We start from the raw sequence: 17,512 nt of genomic DNA on the forward strand, positions 1-17,512 counted from the left end.
AATTAAACATTGTGACGAGTAAAGATGAAGCATCACACAAACATGATGTAAATTATTTATTTTTAAAAGATTTGGGTATATTTGATGTAGATTTGGGAAGATTTGTGTAGATTTGGGTAATTCGTGTCACCAGTCAAAATGGAAGAAAAAAGGAAACGCAATTCAAACTTTTCGCTACAAGATTCCTTGCTTCTTACGCAAATAATGGGAGAGACGCATCCCGACTTCAAAGATATGGACATGCCTTTCTACAAGGTGGATAAGGCTAGATTCAGCAATCGTACGTATCAAAATATTGTAATCAAGCTTTAGACACCAACCAGAGAATAATTTGCATAACACTCAGTCTTCGAAATTAGCTTTGAAAAGTTATCTGCCAGGCTGGCCAGCTACTGGATGATTCTCTTCATGCCTTTTAATATTTTTATATGTCGAATGTTTTAACAAAAAATAAAAATAAATGATTTTACACTTATTCCTACAACCATTATTAAAGCTCTTGATTTGTTGGAAAGTCAGTGTTTCAACACAGTATTAGGTATCAATAATAATCTCTGCAATTAAGAAGGATCAGTTTCCACTTGTAATTTTTTTTTGTCATCTTACACAATAACCATTTCATGATTTGATGGGCATTCAATGTGAAATTTTTTATTGGCCCAACAATATTTTTATATGCTACGGGCATTCGGACATGTGTTAATTTTTATGACTGTGAAATGTCAGTGAGCAGAATGGTAATAATATGCGAAAATAGCCATTGCATTATGTCACAAACTTTAAATAAACAAAGAACAGAAAAAAACAAAAAATAATAAATGTTTGATTAAAATATGTGCATATTATTGAATAATAATCTATTTAACATGAGATGCTTCATGTTACAATGAATAATATGAATAAAACCATTGTTAATAAATATATTTCATAAACTACAGTAACTTGAGCATTATTCATTTTATGTACATGTAGGTAAAAAAAAGAATATATGTACGATATCAGGAATCAGCAAAGCAACAAAGAATGCACTGTGGGTGTCAGTTGCCGAAAATTTCAATGCCAGAGCCCAGTTCAGAAGGGAGCTATCCATTTTGGAGAAAAAATGGGAGAATCTTCAAAGAGATCACAGCCATCTATATATGGATTATCAAAGAGAAATTTCTTTGACAGGTACCTTAGATATTAAACTAATTGTTTACCATTTCAAACATTTGTCGGAATGAACTTTGTTTTTGAATGTAAAAGTATAATTATGAAAATTGACATTTTTACACGTAACAGGAATAAATTGTAATTGACTCATGTAAGAAATAGTTTTAAGCTATTTTAAGTGTTCATATGCACATATAGACTGATGAAATTATTTTAATCTCAAAGACCTATTAATAACATGAAATTATTTCATTTCACCTAATAGAGGTGTTTTTTAAATATATAAAAGAATGCATTAAGGAATAAAATAGGTGTTTGTTTCCATCAACATCGCCCAAAAAAATTAGGTAGTTAGGTTGCCATACCTTTAATAACTTTCATCTTTACACGTTATTTTACACTTTAAAAGGGTAATTTCAATGACCAAAGTCTCACAAATGTATATACAACATTATTTCTACATAATTATGAGATGGAACAATCTTTATTTTGATAAAACAATGCAGTTTAAATTTTTTAATAATAACAATTAATTTTTAATGTAAACTTTACTTCAAATAGCAAAAAAAGTTTAGTCGGCAGGGGTTAGTAAAAACAGCGACCTTTTTTAGGCCCAATGTATAACCAAATATGCTGAAATGTATTAAACAGGGCGAGGTCAAATTGGCAGAACATTGTCTGTCTTCACAGAGGCAGGAATTGATGTAATTGGCAGTTGTTGGGACAGCAGAAGCAGCATTTGACTCAACACTGGCCACACTTATGCTTTAAGATTCACAAAACAGTATAATTAAAAATAAGTTACTTCCCTAACTTTATAGACTCAATATATGGATCAATATTGAAGAGGAGAAAATGCTGAAGATACTGATGATTATTTTTGAATTCAGTGTCAGAACATATTATGTTTCATGTATGAATGGTCAAGTTTTTACAGAAAAAAAGTGAAGTACAATACTAAATAGATGTAATCATTTAGAAAAAAGATAAACCCAAAAATAATGTAATAACTAATAAAGGGTAAGAACTCACAAGAGAACAAAATAATACTATTTTACTGCACCATTGAACACAATTCTATTATTATTTAAATAAATCAATTACAGAATATTTAAAAAAAAGTGGCATATTTTTAAGCAGCATTTAATTAATAGTTTTAGTATAAAATTTGAATTCTGCAAATTAAATGCAGAACAAGCCATTGATATCCCCCTTTTAAACTGATATTGTCTGATTGCTTGTTTTTTCTGTGTTTTTAATTTTTCAGTCCTCAACAGTTTGACCTATGTGGCAGTGAAGAAAGGTGAACAGTTCTTCTAATGTTTGTGTAATATTAATGTTTCAGATGTAATCACTATAAGGCATGACAAACCATACTCATTCGGGGTAGTGGGAACAAACAGCTTTTCTATTTAAGTCATGTTTACTTAAAACACACAATTCACATCCAATACATGCAAATCACATAAAAACATGTTAATCACATCCAATTAAATAGCTAAGCACAACCCATACAGTAGTTGTTCCTTTATTTGCTATTAAATAGTTTATTAACTTCCCATGTTAATTAAGTATGAATAAGTTACCAACAATGTAAAAAAAAATGAAACTAATACTGCAAAATGTTTACGTCAGTGCATATTTTTCATATCAATACAAATTCCCATGACATCTACCATTCAATGTATATTTTATTTGATTTTTTTTTCAGAACATCAGTCTCGGATGGTCCAATCTTCAATGTAATGGATCTTGTTCCAGTAACACCTTCCCAAAGGTATGATACAATTGTATAATACAAGCATGTAAAACATATTGTACAAAGCTGATCTTGTCAGTGTTTTAAAGAAGGTAAATGACATTTAAACAGTTAATCAATGCATTAAAACTATCATTACAGTTTGCATCAGTGATACATGTACATAATGGTATTAAAGCTCACTGTTTTTATTTATTTTAAGTAATCTCATTATAAAATGAAACGTTTACAAAGTTTATACAGTTATTTTTACAATTTACTACATATTGTGTAACTATCGCGTTTTGTGGCAAAATCTATGGACAGAACTTTTATTTCAGAGTCCAATCATGTTCAACAACAACCAGTACATTGCCAAGGTATTATTATAACATTAATAATCGATTTGTGTTTTCAAGCTATAAGCAATGATCTCTAGTTATTAAATTATTTATTAAATTATTATAATTATGTAACTTCTGTCACTTTCATTTGAATGCTGCTGCATTCTGATTGTATAATCCGTGCACATGACCGTTTTTGCCATTATTAATGTCTATTAAAGTCATTACACAATACACTTGACATTACACATTCCTGTCAGTAAATGCATGACAAAATATTGTAACTCAATAAGAAAATTCCATGACTTTGTGTAAACAAACAACGTTAATTGGAAATGAAAACTTTAAATCGAAATGTCCTGAGATTTAAAGCATTGCATGAATAAGGTATGCATGAACTTTTTTTCAGCCCAAATCAAGCGCACTAGAGTTGCAGATAAATTTTTATGAGCGACAACTTAAATTGTAAAATGACCTATTAGTTAGTGTTTCTTTGTTAGTTTTTCAATTATCTTTTTTACAACAGTTTTTATATCATATCAGCTATGTCCCCCGGCCCCCAAACCAATAATATCAGCGATGGCCTCCGGCCCCCAAACCTATATTATCAGCTATGTTTTCTGGCTCCAAAACCTATCACATCAACTATGTTCCCTGGCCCTGAAACCTATAATATCAGCTATGTCCCCCAGCCACCAAACCTATATTAATCAGCTATGTCTCATTCAGCACACGTTTTATAGACTTGTTTTGTCTCTTTTAGATGAAAATGAACACACATTTTTAAGACTTGTTTTGTGTGTCCCCCGGCCCCCTAACCTATATATATAGGATCTGGCACGAGTTGTCATATCATACCATATTTTATTAAACGAGTAAAGGAAGCCAAAGGCTCGCTTACTAACGAATTTCCTGAACGAGTTGAATAAAATATGGTATGATATGACAACGAGTGTCGGATCTTTTTTATCAGATGCTTTTAAATGAGCAAACTAAATAAATATTAACGCAAACATAATGATAAATCCCGAATGTTGTTTACATATCGTGACGTCATTTGAAGTTGCAACGTCATTTCAGCAAAATAAAAAAATCGATTGGTCAATAAACGAAAACTAAGCCAATAAAACGCTTAAAAATGTTGTATTACACATATGTAATAAAAAAAAATTTGTAATTGTTGTATTTCATGGGAAACAGGGTATAGCATGTGATAAAATCATCTATGTCTAATTCAGCACACATATTTAAGACCTGTTTTGTCTTTATCAGGTGTAAATGAACACACATTTTTAAGACTTGTTTTGTCTTAATCAGATGTATATGAATACACATTTTTAAGACTTGTTTTGTCTTTATCATATGTAAATGAACACACATTTTTGTCTTGTTTTGTCTATATCCCCCGTAATTAACAATCTAAAATACTGTTCACATATAATATCACGGAAGCGAAGTCCATCTTCTGGACCAACATGAATCCCGTCATTGCGCACAGGATCTTCCGGTAGATAATCAAATCTGGTACACTATGCAGCTTGCAGATGTTGTGCATATCTGCACATGCAATGATCACACTGTCAATACACATTGTTTGTTGTTTTGCAATATATACCACTTTCACAGTAAAAAGATATTTTTATTGATATTGTTTACACATATAAATCCCGCACCCCATGAAGCTTGCAGATATTGTGCAAAACTGCTCACGCAATGATCACTCTGTCAAATACAATGTTGATTTTCTTGCAATATATAACGCTTTCACAGTAAAAATGTATTTTTATGTCCCCCCACCACTATAGTGGGGGACATATTGTTTTTGCCCTGTTTGTTGGTCTGTCTGTTTGTGCCAACTTTAACATTTTGCCATAACTTTTGCTATATTGAAGATAGCAACTTCATATTTGGCATGCATGTGTATCTCACGGAGCTGCACATTTTGAGTGGTGAAAGGTCAAGGTCATCCTTCAAGGTCAAAGGTCAAAAATACTAAGTCAAAGCGGTGCACAAGGGGACAGAGTGTTTCTTACAAACACATTACTTGTTATTTATAATATTTACAAATAAAATCGTATTTAAAAGCATTTTTTGCAACAAACAATCTTTTTAATTTGTATTAATTACAATGTACATTAATTTTAATGTTTATCTTTTTTGAAAACAATGCATAACTCAATATTTGATTAAATGATGAGAGTTTACATTTATTACATCCAAGTTACCGACACTTTAATAAAAGTTCCTAATGGTGTCTATTGTCTGAAAAAAAAATTTACTTGCACGTTTTTTCTGGAGCAAGTCTAACTTCTCCATGCAGAATTCATCTGCGTTTAAGCTGTCCCATGCCCCTATCAACCTTGCTCCTTGTCAACTTGTGTGCCCTGTGTTTTAAAAAAAAGTTAAAATAACATGTTTTATGTAATCGCTTTATGATTCCATTATAAATATCAGATTTAAAAAAATTGGTATGTTAATAACATTATTTAGACATAACAATATTTCCTTTATTCATTTCATTATTTAAACAGTACACTATTTCCATTATTCATTTAAAATTTATTTAATGCGTATGTATCATCGATTTTAAACTTAACTGTGAGGTTTGGGGATTTATGAAAGAGGAAAACATTGAGCACGTTCATCGTAAAATTTGTAAAAGAATATTGAATGTTGAAAGACTCATTATCGCTATATGCCGAAGTTGGTCGATTTTCCTTGTATTTAGACAGATATGTCAGGATCTCGAAATAATTTTGATATTATATACTGTAAAACATGGTATTGTATTCTAAAACATCGACGATGGATATCACTTTGTTTATGGCTTATATGTGTAGTATTTATCATATATCTTTCACAAAGACAATACAATAACTGATTAGAATAATGTTATATTTGCAACATTTCAACTTCGTTTTACATTATGTAGTCACTATGAATTAACCTCATCTATGTGACATTCTCACTTAAACATGTTGTATGTCATACCTATTTCAAATTGATCTCTCCTCTAAAAGATTTATGTTTTGTATACATGTATAATTATAATGCATGCCATTATTGCATATGTATGCTTATGGCGATGAGCTGCATGCTTAAGTCAAAATAAAATATTATGTTCTGTTCCATTTATCTTTTTACATTGACCTGTTATACGCTTCCTGAGCGTTATTAGCTGGTCTTACATAAGGCGTCAACAGCCAGCGTTTGCAGGGATATCCACTATCACCCAAAAGAAAGTGGTCATTCTGTGGAAGCAGGTTTCTTTCGAAAACTTGCCACAGCCCACTTCCTCTAAGGATTCTGCTATCGTGGGTACTTCCTGGCCATCTGGCGACAACGTCCATTATCATATCATTATGATCAAACACAATCTGAAACAAGCAAATTCATAGAATGTATATGAGGTGAATCAGGCAGAGCTTTGGAGGGACAAAATCAATTAAGGGGACAAAACTCATGAAAATCCAAACTTCAATTACTGTGAAACAGCTCTTTTTTGAAGGACACTGCCAAATAACAATATCCGTTTCAGATGGGTGTTAATAAGGTAGCACCGGTTAATGACTTTTAAGTATCGCACTCGACACAAGCAGCTATAATGTAGACAAGAACACCGCATAACGGGTGCCACGCTTGGCTGCAAAAGCTTGTCAGATTTTTTTTGTTTTTTTAAGAGGTCACAGAGACCTTGACCTTTGACCTAGTGACCCAAAATGAGTGGAGAGTGTAGAACTTATCAAGGTGCATCTACATATGAAGTTTCAAAGTTGTAGGTGGATTTTAGAGCCAATGTTAAGGTTTTAGCACGCCGCCTAGGGCGGACGGCGAGCTGGCTATGACAATAGCTTGGGTTTTCTCGGAAAACAGCCTTAAAATCAACAATACTACAATTAAATGACACTGTGTGCATAAAGCAAGTCAAACAATAAAAGGGTTAAAATCAACAATAATACAATTAGATGGCAGTGTTTGCAAAAAGAAAGTCAAACAATAAAATAGGTTTATCACAATGCACATTGTCTTTTCATATGGGGAATACACAATCTGTTAAAAACACAATGGTTTACAACATACGATTCACTTTGCGACATATTTCACAATTTTAAGAAACATTACCTGTGTTTTGATGGAATGGTTACCCATTCTGTTCACGTACATGGGTTCATCAATAGATGGTGCCTGGATCTGTACATGAGTCCCATCTATGACACCGATCACGTTTGGGAATCTAATTAAAACAACATGCAGAAAATGCAGTTGTTAATAAATTGAACAAATACCTGTTGCAAGGGCACAATTTAACACAATTATATGATATTCCTATTTTATAATAGGATAAATCAAGTATTTTCATCATCAGAAATGAAAAAAACCCATCATATATCTTATAAAGTGAAGTACCTAGCAATATGAAAAATCCTTGTTTATTCCTGTTTAATGACTCGATGGTTGTTGGGAATCTAATGTGTTTCCTAACAACATTTTGGGAGCTCAGTGCATCAAGTGTTTGAGAGACTGCTCTCGAAACACTTGATTGAGCTACAGAGTGCAGATCACCGGTGTTGAGCTGTATCACACCGGTAGCCAGGTACCTCAGTGTGATCAAGACCTTGTTGCCAGTAGATAGGCTGTGGCTCCTGTCAGAATTTGGTGCTAAGGCAGCATCCAGCTGGGCAATGATATATGCCAATGTGGCATAGTTGACACGATATCTCTTTTACAGGTCATCATTCGTCAACTGCGCAATGTCCATTCGCTCACGATTCTCGCGAACTGCCATTTTGCTGCAAGCTGTATAACCAAAGTGTTGTAAATATCACAATGTACTGTATGAATTGCTATATGGTAGAAAAGTAACTTACCATCAGATATATCCTGCCATTTATGGATTGATTTTCATTATCTTGCAAGGCAAAGTACATACAAATACTGGAACAGAATTCGTCCCGATATAGTAAGATTAAGACCAGCCAGATTTGTAACCTTTATTTCGTACAGTATCATCTTGGTGACCGGATATTTCGAAAAGCCAATGTTGTTTTTTCATCTCCATATTCAATACAATGGGCGTCTGTCATTTTGTAACATAACGTTAAAAATGGCAATTGAATTGATAATGGAAAACATACTGTAAACGTATAGAAATTCGTCGGTATGAAATTTCGTGGTTTAATAAAAAACAACTAATTCGTTGACACGTAATTTCGTGGATTTCAAATAAAAAACAACTAATTCGTTGACACGTAATTTCGTGGATTTCAAATAAAAAACAACTTACCGTCATAATTATTAAGGTTTTAATAAAACAACCAGAGTAATAACGAAGCATAATCTGCTTATCTGTGTTGACAGCACGACTCGAGGTTAATGTGCACTGAAGCGTGAAAGTGTTTCCGATAATTGTCGATAAGAGCAATAAAGCGGCGCGCTTGTGGGTCCCCACTCGCTAATTTCCATCAATGTTGTTTTAACAATATTTGTAAATCACAGCGCAATAGGTCCCCTAGTCGTAACAATTGAGTAATAAGGTCCCCAAAATACAGGTGTGAAAACTGTAATGTCTCTTTTAAGTTTAATTGGCATTAATTGACATATGTGATAAATCTTCAAAATGTTAATTTGACGATGTCCCGTAAAAGAGGATAGTCGTTGATGTACAGTTTATATACCGTGCTTGATTATAAAAGCATTACCAACCAAACACTTATCAATAAAACAAGATATCGCATTAACTTGCGTTCAAACAATGTCTCTTTCACAATGGTTGAAAACGGGAACAGTACCGACACGTTCTCCTACTATGGCAGGATTGCCCGACCCTGCAAAGGCTCTGTCTACGACTGAAGCTTTATTAACACAGGCCGCTAACGATGCAGTAGAAGAAATGGTCATTGGACGTTAACGGAAGCGTGGGGAGTACGCTTCTTACTGTGACGAAACCAGGGCAAAAATTGCGCGTTACGTTTATTAACCATGATGAATAAAACGTATATTTGCAATGATGAATAAAAAAGAAAAACTCGCACGACTTTAGTGTTTTATTAATGCACTGGATGGCGAACAGATTGATATTTTATATAAACACACTACTTGTTATTCATACTGATTAATCATTAACATCGTAGTTCTTATCAAACTAAGAAATCATAAACATCTTAGTTCAAACATATTTAATTTACAACAAATTCGTGGAAAATAACAACAACATTTACAATTTTGAAATATTTTAATTAGTCGAGATAAAAGTGTAATGCGACCTACTGAAGTGAAGTTACTATTACAAAAAACAAATATCTCGGACAACTGACAACAAAAGAAAATGGCGGAAATGCCATTCAAAAAAGACCGATTTCGGATTAAAATGTATCAAAAATCGTTGGTACTTGAATTCGTGGTTCGGCAGAACCACGAAATCCACGAAAATTAGTACCACACGAACTTTAATGATTTTACAGTAATCAGTTTTAATTACTGGTTACAAAATAACCGATTTGGTTACAAAATAATCGATTTATGCTTACGAAATAACTGAAAATGCGTAGCTACGAGTACGAAACGGCTATGCTACGAAATGACCGTAAACCCAATTCAACATTTCCGGATTTTCATCGTTACTGACTCAAACAAACAAGTATGATTCTTTCATAAACACAAAAACACTTCACATCAACTGCTTTTAAATCAGTGTATACATTTGTATACCAAAATAACAGCTTGAAACCAACGTGCGAAAACTTCCTCGATATAAATGTTATCAATTCCTTATTTTTTTTTACATACGGAAGTAAACATCGCAACTTCCTGTCTCGCTAGCAAATATAAACGAGTAGAACAATTACTATTTGAGTATTTAAATCAACTGCACTATCGATATATTTATTTAAAGAAATAAGATACAGCCACCGATTGTGATGATTTTCTAACTTCTCTGCTTGAAAACAGGATTCCGCGTTAAAATGGACGCTACGTTAGTTTTTCCCTTAATATTTAAGGGTCCTCCGGAGGTTCCTTAAAAGTTAAGGCGAAAATGCCGACTTAAGGCAAAACATAATGGCATTTTGTTTTGTGGATAATACTTTAGGAAGATCTTAAAAATAAGGGAAAATAGCGAAAATTAAAGGAAAAAAATATTTAAACTAAGGCAAAAATCTCCCTAAGGATCTTTGTGGATACGGCCCCAGGTCTACATATTTACTGACGTATGTATAATCAAAGTACTGACAGTACTGGTGTGACGATGCTTTTGAAAAGGATTGATATAAAATCATCTATTTAAGTTTATCTACATCACCACAATTGTGTATTTGGGTACGACAATTTTGGGTAGGAAAAAATGGGTACAAATATTTTGGGTACAAAAATTATGCCAAAAAAAAATTTGGTACAAAAACGATTTGGTTACGAAAAAAAAAATTTGTTAGGAAAAAAAATCGGGTTATAAACAAAATTTGGGTACGAGCAAAAATTTGGGTACGAAAAAAAATTGGGTACGAAAAAATATTGGGTCCGAAAAATGTAGGGTACGAAAAAAAAATTGGGGGTACGGGGAAGTAGTACCCGTGAGGAACTTGATCCATTCAGCGAAACTGGGAGGCGGGTTACATTCTTGATCAAATATAACAAGAAATATCTTTAAAACGATTTTCGACGTGTATTTTCTGTACCACTTATCTTAAAAAACCGTTCTGCCTGTGGGTGTTAACATTACGTTTCAGCACATACATTTAAAACTTGACATGCTCTTTAATTACACCATGCTCTTTAATTTCACATGTATATCATTCCAAGTGCTCTTACGACTATGTTCTCATACCTACTTTCGGGAATCATCAGGAAATTATTGCCGTACTTAACGAACAAACGTGCCTAAGCTTATTAAATTAGAGAAAAAAACAATAATCAAAAGAGAAAAAGTATATGTTCATGGGCATATGCAAAATGAGAAAGCACGCATATGAGCGAGTTTCACAGATGTCACACGTCTAATATGCTGTTTATATACCATAGTCGCTACAACGTTTACAAATGGCAGGTTCGAAATAATTCGTTTTCTTTACACTCATGATCGCGTTGACAGTTAATTACACACGTTATAATTCGCAATTTATTTACTGAATCACGACAAATGTCAAATACATTACAGAAAATGCGTAGTTGTTTCATTGTTCTATAAACATATAATGGATTGAATATAACTGATTTAAAAATAACGTTTTCAAACTATTATTAAATCTTTTTCCCGGAATATGCTGTCCTATTTATAGCTGAGCTTCCTATACCTTTATCAATGATAATCAGCGAAGTATGCCGATTAGAAAAATCTAGCTATCATTATCGGACTGGCTCGGTCTTTTACATAGCTCGCCATTGTGAAGAATTTTTTCATGGTATGATAACTTAGACGAGCTGCTTCGCAGAATCGTCAAAATAATGTTCCTTTTTGTTGTTGAAGTTTTGAATAGAACAACTCATCTTAATTTTACTATTTAAGTGGTACAGTAAATAAAACACTAATAGATAAACTAATCAAGACAAGTTTTGCCTGACAATAACTTTTAAATGACTCATGTACATTTGTTCTCTTTTGAAACGCATTAAAATAAAATTGGATTTTACTTAGTATATCGAACAACGAGTAGCTAGAAAACAACTTCAATATGTGAGCATACATGTTATATTTAATGTATATCATGATGTGAATAATTGTATTAATGTAATATATAAAAATATGAACTTTTCCTTTTATTGTATTTTAACAATCATACAAAAGACACAACAGCACACAACTCAAAGTTCCAAAGTCCATTGTGACAAAACTGAAATAAAATTTGGACTTCCAGATATTATGATTTGGACTTCCTCTGTTTACGTCATGGAAGTAAGGACTGCCAACTTTTAAAAGCTAGTGGAAGCGCTGCTTTTATCTCAGTTAGGGACCTGCGTCTCCAGACCCCCCGGCCGCATTTTCTGGACTTTACTTTTGGGACAATTGACACGCCTGTTCATGCATCAACTTTATGAGGGTGGATATAGATTTGCCCTTGTCTGTCATTAATTCTGTCCTTCCGTCCCGTCATTCCGTCTTCCAGTCCGATCCACACACACAACCATGGATATGAATGGATATACATCAACATCGAATTTTTGGCCTAGAACACAGGCTTGTAAAATAAAGTAATTCTGATGTGTTTCTCAAAAAATTTTGTTTTAAAAAGTGAAAAAAGCACCACTTACTGGTGTGTTTACATCCATTAACGTCCGTTTGTGAGCCCCATAAGGTTCCGTGATCGTGCACCCTGTATTGTAAGGACGGTGGGTTTTCTGTTGACGTTTTTAAAAACAAATTTTATATTTTTATTCAGATGAGTAGTTAATTATTTACTTGAATAATTTTGACATTAACAATTCACTGTATTCCGTTGTAAGTAGACACTATTTTTGACTGAACAAATACAACATTATTGAATGGAAAAGATGGTCGGCATGATCTTAATATTGCCTTTTAAACACAGAACAAAATCCATTTTAAGAACAGGGTCCAAAAATGTGCATATTCATGTGCTTTATGAGGTTGCAAACATATACCTCCTTTTTACATTTTTAACCTTTCATTTTTTTCTTTAAGCAAAAGATTGTACTATGCAGAAACTCTGTAATTTTAAATAAATGAATTTCAGTTAGTTTTAGTTGAATTCTTTAAATATACACACCATGTTTTACCTAGCATATTATATAAATATAATACCGTGAAATAAATTTGAACGCTGATATTGTGAGATGAAATAATTCTTTTTAGAGCTTACATATATAGCGGGAAATTTACGTTATGTATATAATAAATGCTCAATAACGCATCTTCTCGGTTAAGCAAATTTAACAACTTTATCAAAAGCGCCATTTTCTTCTTATTATACTGTACAAGATCCCTCTCTGGAGCATTGTCGAGCAAGAAACCGGATATCCGAACCGGAAACCGGAACTGGACATTTTCGAAGTAAATAACCGGCGTCTCCTGATTGATCATAATGATACAATAGATAAAAATGATCAAATTTACGGCTTTTAAATATTCTAAAATTCTTTTCTGTTTTTATTGTGACTATATTTCGAATAACGCATCTGGTTATTTCCCTTTTATTTGAATCAATTAGCAAAATATTTGCTTTAAACAACGCTTCCACAGTGGGGATCGAACCCGTGATTTCCCGGTCGCTGGGCGGACACAGGTAAAAGAAATTAGATCAATTTTATTTGATAACAACAATTTTGCATTGCAATTGAAGCTTTAACTGTCTTTTTAAACTGATACAATAGGCGTTTCATTTAATAAACAAATACGATCGTTGAATTTAAAAAATATTTTGCCAGTCAACAAAAAGACAACATTTCATTTAACAGAAAATGTCACTTACTAAATTTGAGTGAATAGACAATGTTCTCTATTAGGTACAAGATGTACCACCAGATGGCAACTGTTTCTTTCACTGTCTAAGTCATGCAGTGGCAATAACTTTTGATCATTCTCAAATGTTTCGAAATCTGATCTGCCAAAGTAATGTCAATACATAGGACAATGGCAGAATAAGGTGCAAATGTATCATGGCCATGCCATGTCATTAGATATTACAAAACTGGTATGCTGGATGGTAATTGGTGGGCACATGCGTCTGAAATTGAGGCAGACTCTTATTTACTAAAGTTTGACATCAAGATATCTTTATTGGGCGTAAATCGAAACGGTCAACAAACCTACAATTGGTTACATATCCAACACATTTAAATAAAAAAGGACATTTCTTTGCTGCTGGGAAATGATCATTTCAAAGTATTTTACCGTCTCGTAAATCATCAAAATTCTACTACCAAAACAAGTGTTATATTAATGGTATTAAATCACGTGTTTTGGTGGGTGATATAATTGTCGCTGACCTACCTTGCATTAATTCCTAAATTATGGTAATTTGAAATCACTTTGAATTACTTTGACTTTAAATACTCAAAAAAATAAAAAATAAAACAAATATGCTGCCTGGCCCTTGTGAAATCTAAGTACAGATTGCAACATGGAGAAATCATTGCTGATGCCAATGACGATGATGTGCACCTGCAAATTATAATTGACAAAGTAACAACAGTTGGCTGTTCTAAATTTTTGCATTGTATGTTCTAGTTGATTGTTTAGTGTTTAAGGAGGAAATGCCAAGTACATGCAGGCCTTTTCCACCCTATGCCACGGGTCCGAATATCGGCCCATTCCCAATGGAAATCTGGTTGTTTCTCCCCAATTGAAAAAAATCCCAATTCCAAAAAAAAAATTGTTTTTTTTCACTTTAAATATATAAGTTAACCTGATCCTGTGTAGAAAATATAAAAATATTGCATAATTAAATTATCTATTGCCTTGAATTTGTTTGAAAAAAGTAAAATATGTTAAATTGATTAAATTGATTATTTAAGACTTTCCTTATTTTCCCCAAAATCCGGCGTTTCGCGCAATTGTTTTCCCTTAAAAAGGCCAGGCCCTTTCCTCAAAATCAGATAAAAAAAACTGCACTTATCACACATGTTCATAATAGTTTGTAAAATGTTAATAATATGTTATCAAAATAGTCTTTATTTACCAGTTAACGGCTTTTTATGTATAAAGTTTTCGCACTGTCCGTCGGTCAGTCTGTCAGTCTGTCACACTTTTCGTGTCCGCTCGTAATTTAAATAGCTTTCATCCGATCTTTACCAAACTTGGTCAGAAGTTGTATCTAGACAATATCTAGGTTAAGTTCAAATATGGGTCATGTCGGGTCAAAAACTAGGTTACGGGGTCACTTAGTGCATTTCAATAACTTCTATAAAAGCGTTTATTGGGGGCATATGTCATCCTATGGAGACAGCTCTTGTTTGAAATATAAGAAACAATATTTACATGCGATTATTTTTCCCAATTGAGCCAGTTTTGCGATTAATTTTTCCCCAAATGGGGTTTTCACGACGCGAAATTCCCAAAATTCCAGTGTGGCGTTTTCCAAAAATGGAGCGGAAAAGGCCTGGACATGCATACTGAATTAATATTTATGTCCTTGGTAAATACCAATCTTTGTTTGCTTCACAATTTGTTTATAGTTTCATGCATTACATCAACTTTCACCTATACCTCTTCTATTCAGGTATACATAATTATTGAAGTATAGGTCACTTTATGGTTTAGATAGTTACTTATAAAAATATTGAAGTCATTTAGTTAAAGGACTGTTCTGTTGCTCTTATCCACAGTTGGTATTCGAATCATATGTTTTTCTACCAGATTTGTGCAGATTTATGTAAACTACACAGTCGGCAAATTAGTACCATTTTACAAACAGAAGCTGTTGTGGGCTTTTCAAACATTACCTCATGCGAGCTTTTGAACTGACAATATACTTGTTTTGATGCCCCGATAGAATGACATATAGCAGTTGGACTTTTCGTCCATCTGTCCGTCCGGCATTTCATTTGCAGGAATTATTTTCAAAACGCTTTCAAATATTGACCTGGTATTTGATGTGAGAGTCTACCCGCATTTACTTACGGATGAAGTATGCGTTTCGTTCCTGTCCATTGATTTTTTTTGCGAAGTTATGGGCTTTGGACGAAGACAAAGAAACTTTCCTGTTAAAAAAATTACGAGTTTCAATACCTCTCTAATTGCTCCCAACATTATTTGTTTTTCAACCGCCTGTATTAGCTTCCATTCGCTGCTTCTCTTTCCTTGGTCAATCAAAAGAGGTGTTACATCGACCATCGATAGATGAAGCATTCATGATCACAACGGGTAATTGACTGATGGGGGATGTGTGTATAAGGCGATAAGAAACTATTGCCTTAGGGCTTATCTCCACTGTCGAGCGCTTATCCCTTTGATTATCAGGCACAATAAAACACATCTGCTATTTTGTTTTGAGGGAGTGTGCTCTGTTGGCCGTTTCATGAGATAACAATTTGAAGAATGCCCATTATTTACAAAAAAATCCTAACTCAACAGCCAGCTGGGGGGGCCCGAGCCCCAGGGCCCCCGGCCTGGGTACGGGCTTGCTTTAAATTGCCTGTGTTCATTAATCACGTAAACTAAAATAAGCCACATCATTTAATTGACAATCATGCAATAATGATTTTAAATTGTTTATTAAACGAAAACATCATGTGATCGAAGTAACGTTAGCGATAGCATGTGAGTCCGACGTGAGACCGCAACCGCATGTAAGCATAATGTTATACCCTAAGTCGTATGGGACAAAGTAATGCGCATACGAAACGACAAAGTTCAAAGCTTCGTCATTATAATTAGGCAATAGCTGGTATATCTTGTATCTGCTAGTTATACAACAAGAGGCCCATGAGGACCTGAATCGCTCTACTGCTATAAACACTGTGCAAGTTTGGTAAGACTAAGATGGAAACTGTCTACTTAATCGCGCAAACAAGGAGATTCAAATTCAAGGGGAGATTATTGTGTACTTATTTCTCCGATACTGCTCATATTCAATGGGGTTCAAGTCTTCATTGATATAAAAATACTGTGCAAATTTGGAAATAATTGGATGAAAATTGTTGAATTAATTGCGTAAACAAGCGGGATTTCAAAATGTTCTCATATTCAAGGGGAAGTCATTCTGGACTTATTGCTTCGATATTGCTTTTTTTAAAAAGGGTTTGAGTCCTCATTGATACAAGTTTGACAAGAATTGGATGAAAATAATGAACGACTTATAACTCCGATATTGCTCATTTTCAATAGGGTTTGACTCATCATTCAGATAAAGGCACTGTGCAAGTTGGGAAATAATTGGATGAAAACTGTGGACTTTATTGCGTAAACAAGCCTTATTTCACAATTTAATCAAATTCAAGGGGAGATAATTCTGGACTTTTTACTTTGATGTAACCCATTTTTAATAGGGTTCGAGTCCTCATTAATATAAAGACACTGAATAAGTTTGAAAAGAATCGAATGAAAACTGTGGACTTTATCGCGTAAACAAGAAAAAGTCTTACGCACGCACGGACGGACGACGGAAACCACGCCATGACATAAGCTCTTCCGGCCTTCGGCCATTAGAGCTAAAAATCGACAGTAGCCTTTAATGTAGTAGGGAATTAGGATTTAAGTTGATACTCTATAATTGATTGTTTATCCTGCGCAATGCGCTATGCTACCAACAAGCGAATGTAGCGTTATGAAGTATTCATATTTATATATAGCACAATTAAATTAATGTAAACTGATGAATCGTAAATAATA

At 33.5% G+C, this 17,512-nt stretch overlaps 1 long non-coding RNA gene across 1 annotated transcript; it reads right to left on the reverse strand.

Moving 5' to 3' along the window:
* Window positions 1–3,600: 3,600 nt before the first annotated feature.
* LOC127836210 (uncharacterized) lies at window positions 3,601–7,627 on the reverse strand. The gene is made up of 4 exons (XR_008028658.1): window positions 7,357–7,627; window positions 6,385–6,611; window positions 5,514–5,618; window positions 3,601–4,811 (listed from the first exon to the last, which is right to left on the reverse strand). It is a non-coding gene; the product is annotated as an uncharacterized LOC127836210 (long non-coding RNA).
* Window positions 7,628–17,512: the final 9,885 nt, after the last annotated feature.

The sequence above is a fragment of the Dreissena polymorpha genome, chromosome 6, assembly GCF_020536995.1.
Source record: "Dreissena polymorpha isolate Duluth1 chromosome 6, UMN_Dpol_1.0, whole genome shotgun sequence".
NCBI classification, from domain to species: domain Eukaryota; kingdom Metazoa; phylum Mollusca; class Bivalvia; order Myida; family Dreissenidae; genus Dreissena; species Dreissena polymorpha.